We start from the raw sequence: 7,562 nt of genomic DNA, 5'->3' as shown, positions 1-7,562 counted from the left end.
AGTAGGGTAAGGGCTGGGCAATGGGGGTTGTGACTTGCCCAAGATTATATCACTAGAAAGTGAGTTCAGATTTGAACCCAGGTCCTCCTGACTCCAGGCCTGGCTCTGTTCCACTGAGCCATCTAGCTGTCCCAAGCTATCAATTTTGCAAGAAGCACTTCCCAAAAATAATATAGAAATCCTGTCTTGTAATGTTTATTAATCTCCCATTTTAATCATCTACACCAGGGGTCGGCAACGTATGGCTCTTTCTGCAGGAGCCATAAAGTCCATTTTTTTTCAGGCGCTGTTACAGGAGCGGCACTGTGAGCACTGTACGGCTCTCATGAAATTACATTTTAAAAAATGTGGCGTTTATGGCTCTCACGGCCAAAAAGGTTGCTGACCCCTGATCTACACTCAAGGTTATTCAGTTCAATGTTAGGTGGCCACTGTGTGCAGAGTGTGTGTAACAGGTCATAGGATTTAGATCCTTTGACAGATCCTGGAAATGATCTAGGACAACGATGGCAAACTTTCTAGAGACCACATGCTGTGTCCTGCCGCCCCCAAACTACTTATTGTGCCTTTCCCCCCAAGATTACATTCAGGGGCCGGAGCTAGGCTTCCAGGTGGCTTGTTCTCAGGGGGAAACCACCTCCTGCTGCCATAGGCACCATCCCACTGCTACATCCACCTACACTGGGGGGGCCAAGTGAGGGGGGGCTGCTCCCAGGCCCAGCTCTACCAGAGAAGACTAGTAGGGTTGGGAAGTTTTTGGGGGGAATGGCCTCTTAGTACAACATAGGGTGTATGTCTTTGTGGAGTCCCATTCAAATGCAGCCTCACTTGCCTCTATTGGGCTCTGTCTCAGAGATACAATCTCAAAGCTGGTTAGGCTGCTTGTATTTGCATAACAAGGTGCACCCCTGATGTGACCACTGTGCTGGGAGAGGGGCTTCAGCCCACATGGGGATGGGAGCAGGAGGGTGGAGGGAGCACAATTAGCCCAATAGCTAATTAGCCCAAAGCCTTTGGGCTAATTGTGCTCCCTCCACCATCTTATCTTCATAACAACTCTGGGAAGTAGATGCTATTACCATCTCCATTTTATAGATGAAGAAACTAAGACAGAACAGTTAATGACTTTCCCAGTGATACATAGTAAGTAATTAAGGTAGATTTTGAGATAGATTCAGGTCTAGCATGCAATTCCCTATATCACCTAGCTGACTCTCAAAGAAAGGAGAAGAACCCATGGGTACAAAAACAGCACCTCTTTTTGTGGTGGCAAAGAAATGGAAACTAAGGGAATCTCCCATCATTTGAAAATTATCTGAATAAGTTAATGTGTATATGAATGTGATGAAATGCTATTCTGCTGTTAAAAAATGATGAAGGGGTTGAAACCTGGTAAAACTTGTATGAACTGATGAAGTGAGAACTAAGCAGAACCAGGAGAGCAATCTAATAAGAATAAAAGGGCAGAGCCAAAATGGTGAAGTAGGAACACAAAGAAAGCTATAGTGAACAGCTCTGAAAATTCTCTCAAACCACCCTTAAAATAATGCCTCAAAACACATTCTTGAGTGACAGAACCAACTAAAAGACAGAGTGAAGCAATCCTGCAAAAAACAACTAAGAAGGTAGGCAGAGAAGGGTCTATTTCACTGGGGTGAGGGGAGCACAGTCGGCAGCAAAGCTGCACCCACCCACCTACTATTCCGGGTTCTGAATCTGGGCTTAAGCCAACTTCAAAACCCTGAGGCCCTGCCTAAACCAGAGCACCCCACATTCTCCCCTTGAAGTTCTAAGCCCTAGCACTGTGGTGGTGAACCTTTAGCACACAGTGATTTCTCTGTGGGCACACATGCCATCCCCAGCAGAGATAGTTACTAGATTAAGGAAACTTTTCCATGGTTCCACGATTCATGTTCTTTCCCTCCCTTCCTCCCACCCCCTCCCATAGCCAATGCACAATTCCACTGGGTTTTATATGTGTCATTGATCAAGACCTATTTCCATATTATTAATATTTGCACTAGAGTGATCATTTAGAGCAGTGATGGGCAAACTTTTTAAAGAGGGGGCCAAAGGAAAGGAAATGCTCATCTGTCAGTCTGTTTCTAAGGCAACTCTTTCGAAGTTCCATTGTATTCATCAGATTAGGAATAATGTCACAGTTGGATAGAATATTTCAGGAGGCTGCATCTGGCCCACCAGAGTTTGCCCATCACTGGTTTAGAGTCTACATCCCCAATCATATCCCCACCGACCCATGTGATCAAGCATTTGTTTTTCTTCTGTGTTTCTCAGAGATAGTTACTAGAAAGGCAATGGGACTCTGACAGAGCTGCTCCCTTCCCCCTCTCCACCGTACCTCCCCTTCTGTGCTTACTCCCTTCTTGGTGGGGCAGGGCACTAAAAGGTTCATCATCAGGGCCTAGCACAAGCCTGCAGTAAGGCCCCAAGCCCTAACACAAGGCAATCCTTGGCACCTGGCCCATTCAAGCCTAGGAGGAGACTCAGAGTCCCTGCCCCAAGCTCTATCCCAGAGCAGAATAGAGTGCTCAGAGTGCCCAGAGTGAAGGAAAGGCCAATTCCCTGCCTAAACCTGCAGTGAATACCTGAACCTCAGAAAAATCCCAGCACAAGGCAGTCCAAGGTAGCCTGGATGGTACTACCCTAATGGGAGGCCTAGAGCCCTGACCAAACCTGCACCAAAGCCCTAATCCCCAGGGCAAGAAAGTCCACAGTGCTCCTGGCCTGAGTAAGTCCAGAGTGAGACCCAGAGACCCTGAGCCCCAGCAAGTCATCAGAAGTCCCTAGAGGAGACTGAATCAGCATTGGGAAGTGGCTTTCAGAGTTCCTAGCCCATAGGCCACCATTCCACCTTAGAAGAACTAAAACTTTAAGAAACCCAGGACTAGAACTGAGGATAGCACCAAGGAAAAAATGAATTTTAAGAGAGTACCCCTTCTACCCTGAGAACAGAGCCCACCTTTAAAGGAAAAGGAAAAGGAAAAGAAAAAAAAGGCTGGTAAAATAGGCAAACAGCAAATAAAGGAAACAAAGCAGAACAAGGCAAACTCAGAAGGATACAGTGAAATCAAAGTAGCCATATGTAAAACTTCAGAGAAAATTGGGAATTGGTCTCAGGCTCTGGAAGTACTCAAAAAGGAATTAAAAAATCAAATAGGACAGAAGGAAAATAGAGAAGATAAATGAAAGTAATACAAGAAGAAAATAACAGCTTAAAAAGCAGAATTGGCCAAAAGAGGCACAAAAATCCAATGAAAAAAAGAATTCCATAAAAAGTAGAATTGGCCAAATGGAAAAAAGATGTTCAAAAGCCCACAGAAGAAAATAATTTTTAAAAAATTAGAATTGAACAAATAGAAGCTAATGAAATCCCGCAATATCAAGAAACAACAAAACAAAATCAAAAGAATGAAAAAATAGGAGAAAATATGAAATATCTCATTGAAAAGAAAACTGAGGAAATTAAATCTAGCAGAGAGAATTTATGAATTATTGGACTTCCTGAAAGTCAGAATTTTTTTAAAAAGCCTAGACATCATAAATAAAAGAAATTTTCATAGAAAAATGTACTGATATTCATGAGGAAAAGAATAAAATTGAAATTTTAAAAAATCCATTGATCACTTCCTGAAATAAATCCAAAAGTGACAACTCCTAGGAATATTATAGCCAAATTAGAACTTCGATGGCAAGGAAAAAATACTGTCTGCAACCAGAAAGAAACAATTGAAATATCATGGAACTATACTCAGGATTAGACAGGTCTTAGCAGTTTCTACATTAAATGATTGGATGTCTTAGAATATGATAATCTGGAAAGCTAAGGAACTAGGTTTACAATCAAGAATCACCTGCCCAGCAAAACAATTCTTTCAGGGAGGAAAATGGTCATTTAATAAAATAGATTTCCGAGCATTCCTGATGAAAGGACCAGACCTAAATAGAAAATTTGATGTCCAAAAAACAAGACTCACGAGTAACATAAGAAAATAAGAATGAAAAAATTTAAGGGACTTAAAACGGTTGAACTGTTTATATTCCTACATGGAAAGATGATATTCATAACTCTTAAATTTTTCATCATTATCAGTGAAGTGGTAAGCTGTTTAGAATGACATGATATGCAAAAAATAAAATCAAGGGGTGAAAAAGAGGATTGAACTGAGAGAAAAGGGAAGAGAGTAAAATAGGATAAGTTATATCACCTAAAGAGGTGCAAAAAATAGACTATTACAGTGGAGGGGAGCATGAGGGTAGTGAAATACTTAAGCCTTCTTATAATTGGAATTAACTCAAATAGGGAATAATAGCCAGACTCGTTGGGATATAGAATCCTATCTTTCCCTATAGCAATGGTGGGAAACCTTTTAGAGACCTTAGAGACGGAGTGCCCAAACTGCAAACCTCACACCACATGTGAGCTCCCCACCTTACCCCATACAGGAGAAGGAGGAAGCACTCTCATTAGGCTGCTGGGAAGAGGGGCAGGTGATATGAGAAATGTCCTCAAGCATACGTGGAGATATGGGGATGCCCCCTCTGGCATGCTTCGGCACATGTTCCATAGGCTTACCAACATGACTCTATAAGAAGCAGGAGGGGAACAAGAGAGAATGGGGTCGGGAGGAGAATAATACAAGGAAGAGAGTATTGGGGGGTGATTAAAAGCAAAATACTTTTGAGGAGGGACAGAGTAAAAGGAGAGAGAAAGAGCAGGATCAAAAGGGAAAAATAAAATGGAGCATTAGGTAAGGTGAAAGATGGTAATCATAACCATGAATATGAATGGGATAAACTCACCTGTCAAATGGAAGTAGATAGAAAAGTGAATTAAAAAACAGAATATTACCATGTGTTTTTTAAAAAACAAACACATTTGAGGCAAGGAGACACATGGAGTAAAGTGAAGAGGATGGAGCAAAATCTATTGTGCTTTAGCTAAAGTGAAAAAAGCAGGAGTAGAAATCATGATCTCAGATAAAGCTAAAGCAAAAATAGATCTAATTAAAAGACATAAGGAAGGAAATTACATTTTGATAAAAGGTACTATAAATGAAGTACTATCAATACCTAATATATATATACACCAAATGATATAACCTCCAAATTAAAAAAGAAATTAAATGAGCTTTAGGAGGAAATAGACTAAAATTCTACTAGTGGAGGACCTCAACTTTCTCCTCATAGATCTAGATAAATCAAACCAAAAAATAATCAAGAAGAAAAAGAAATAAATGAAAATTTATAAAAGTTAGGATTAATTAAATTCTCTAGAGAAAATGAGAATAAAAAGAAATCTACTTTCTTTTTCTGTAGTGCATGGTATGTACACAAAAAATGACTGGGGAGCAGCTGGGTAGCTCAGTGGATTGAGAGTCAGACCTAGAGACGGGAGGTCCTAGGTTCAAATCCGGCCTCAGACACTTCCCAGCTGTTTGACCCTGGACAAGTCACTTGACCCCCATTGCCCACCCTTACCACTCTTCCACCAAGGAGCCAATACACAGAAGTTAAGGGTTTAAAAAAAATTTTTTTTAAATGACTGGGGCATAAAGACTTCATAATAAAATTCAGAAAAGCAGAAATAATAAATGCATCCTTTTCAGATTATAATACCAAAATAATTATAATCAATTGTAAAGTTATTCTCCTCTGGGGGGGACTATGTTATTGCTGTGAAATTGGACTTGAATTTGATCCTAATTTAGAACAGAAGACTACCTCCCAGAATCCAGAAGGCACCATGAAGATGCCTGCACACACTGTACCAGAAGATCCAGAGTGAATTTCGAGACATGGCGAATTTGAACTTTGGGGGGTTGAATGTATTTATTTTAAATGGATACTTTTATGTCAGAAAGGGAACTTCCCTCTAAATGGCTTTATGTCAATGCATTTATTCTTTCTCCCTTTTATTTCCCTTTTATCTCTGAATTATTGTAAACTTTAATTTGATTATGTTTTCATGATCTGTTGGGGAGACTGGTCTCCCAAAGGATCACAGTGGGGATTGTAAAGTTGAAAAGACCTTGTACCTCTTTAAACTATACTACCCAAACTCCATTTCACCATACCCATAATTCCTTAAGCCTTTTCCTATTGGTTGTTGGTTTTTGCAGGCAGTATTGTAATGGGTTTTTTTTGGTGTGGTCACAGGGGCTTTTTGGGACCTGAAGCAGCATGGTGAAGGGTGAGTTAGGACTCTTTCCCTGATTTTTAATAAATCCTTATAAATATCATACTTTGGAGGCACTGAATATTAATTTTAAAACTAACAGTTTGGTGAGCTTAAAACTAACACAATAAAGGTCCAGGGAAAGGCAAATTAAAAATTAATTGGAAACTAAATAACCATTCTAAAAAAGGGGTGGATCAAAGAAAAAATTATAGCAACAAGCAATAATTTAATTAAAGGTAAGGACATTAGGAATTACAATTAGGAAACAACGTTTCAAAATTTATAGAATATAGCCAAAGTGGTACTTAGGAGAAAATTTATATCTCTGAATGCTTACATCGATAAAATTGAGAAAAAGCAGATCAATGAATTGGACATGCAATTAAAAAAACTAGAAAAAGAACAAATTAAAAATCCCCAATTAAAGACTAAATTGGATATCCTAAAAATCAAAGGAGAAAGTAATAAAATTGAAAGTAAGAGAACTATTAAACTAATAAATAAGACTAGGAGTTGGATTATAAAAAAAACCAAAATGGATAGAGTGTGGGTTAATTTGATTAATAAAAAGGAAAGAAAATCAAATTAACAGTATAAAAAATTAAAAGGGTGAATTCACCATCAATGAAGAGGAAATTAAAGCAATCATTAGGAGCTATTTTGCCCAGTTATATGACAATAAATCTGAAAATCTAGATAAAATGGATAAATATTTACAAAAATATAAATTGCCCAGATTAACAAAAGAAGAAGAAATGCTTGGTGAGTGCCAGAAGTGGAAAGATTAGAAAGAAAGTTTAAAATAAAAGGAAAGAGGCATCTAGGTAACCCAGTGGATAGAGAGCCAGGCCTAGAGACAGGAAGTCATGAGGTTCAAATCTGGTCTCAGACATTTCCTAGTTGTGTGACCCTGGGCAAGTCACTTCATCCCCATTGCCTAGCTCTTCCCACTCTTCTGTCTTAGAACCAATCCAAAGTATTGATTCTGAGATGGAAGATAAGGATTTTCTTAAAAATCACATGCTTTCATCTTCATTTCCCTCCAACAGTTCTTTCTTTGGAGATGGATAGCATTCTTAGTTATAAATCCCTCAGAATTGTCCTTGATCATTGTATTACTGAGAGTAACTGAGTTGACCAAAGAATGTGGAATTTAGGAGACTTTAAATTAAAAACTCTTTGTCTTCTAGTAACCAAAAGGCCCTATGAGAACATTCTATGACACTTCATTTGCCCCTAAAACAAGAAAAATAATCCTACAGACTATATACCCAGATTTTTTTTTAAAAAGTAATTAATCAGCACCCAATGTCTTCAACCCCAACCAGGGCCAACTGAGGGACTCACTTGATTTTGCAGCCTG

The sequence above is a fragment of the Gracilinanus agilis genome, chromosome 1 (genome assembly GCF_016433145.1).
Source record: "Gracilinanus agilis isolate LMUSP501 chromosome 1, AgileGrace, whole genome shotgun sequence".
Classification (NCBI taxonomy): domain Eukaryota; kingdom Metazoa; phylum Chordata; class Mammalia; order Didelphimorphia; family Didelphidae; genus Gracilinanus; species Gracilinanus agilis.
Note: the sequence above shows the minus strand (reverse complement) of the source record.